We start from the raw sequence: 1068 nt of genomic DNA, 5'->3' as shown, positions 1-1068 counted from the left end.
TTTGTGGGTTTTTGGTTTTTTTTTAATGTGTATGTTACTTTGCAACAATTTGCACCAAGCCACTGTGACTGATGCACTTCCCAGGTAGTTTGATTTTTAAAGGTAGTTGAAGTTGTTGGTTCCATTGCATAAACAGAACATGAGGCTTAAGTAACTCTAGACAAGGATTGAGAAAAGTGATACTTATTGGGCCACCCCACAAATGTTGCGTACACGCAAGCGTTTGGAAGTAAAGGGGCCCACATCCCTTGTCAGCAGCTTATGTGACTGGCCAAAAGCTCTAGAGTGACTTGCACTGATCTGAGAGAAGAGGATTTCATTGAGTGGCAGCATACAGGTGTCTCTAGACAGGGCAGTAGCCTCCAGAAGGGTTTTCCTCTATTTGTTCAGTGAAGGATTACTTTAACTGTGGGCAAGGAGCCTTGGGAGTAAAAGGTGCAGATGATAACCTAGACCAGCAGCATGCAATGTTTTAGTTTGTTCTGAGCTACTAGAAAGGGCCACTTTGATGCCACAGTGTCCAAGATGGGTCCTATCTACTCACAATCTGGTATGGACATAGCTTGTAGGGAAAGGAGCATTGCCCTTTTTTTCCCTCCTGTATCCTATCATTCTAATTCACGCCTTCTGCATAAGCTGCTGCCAGGTTATGAAAGGTTTTCCCTTGCCATTCCCAAAAGCTTGTACATTATCCCCTTGTTGGATTAATCTATAGATCAGTGGTCACCAACTGGTTTACAATTGACTGGTTGATCAGGAAACCCCTGACAGTCGATCTCAGTCTGTGGGGACTAGCCCTCCCAGACTGAGATCGACTGTCAGAGGCTTCATGATTGGGAGGGGCTAGGACACAGTCTGGGAGCAGCGGGATGCATGTGGCTGGGCTGAGCCTCTCCCCCTATTGCATGGGTGATTGGTGCCACCTGAGTCGGGGGGGGCACATGCCAGTCAGCAACTGGGGGGGAGGGGGGACACCTGTGGCCAGTTGGACCAACTGGAGTGGGGGGTTCCCTCTGCAGCCAATCGCGCTAGCTGGGAAGCATGAGTGCTGCTCCTGGACATGTCAGC

The sequence above is a fragment of the Gavialis gangeticus genome, unplaced genomic scaffold (assembly GCF_001723915.1).
Source record: "Gavialis gangeticus isolate Ggan-Ray unplaced genomic scaffold, GavGan_comp1, whole genome shotgun sequence".
NCBI lineage: Eukaryota > Metazoa > Chordata > Crocodylia > Gavialidae > Gavialis > Gavialis gangeticus.
This window is presented reverse-complemented; position numbering follows the sequence as displayed.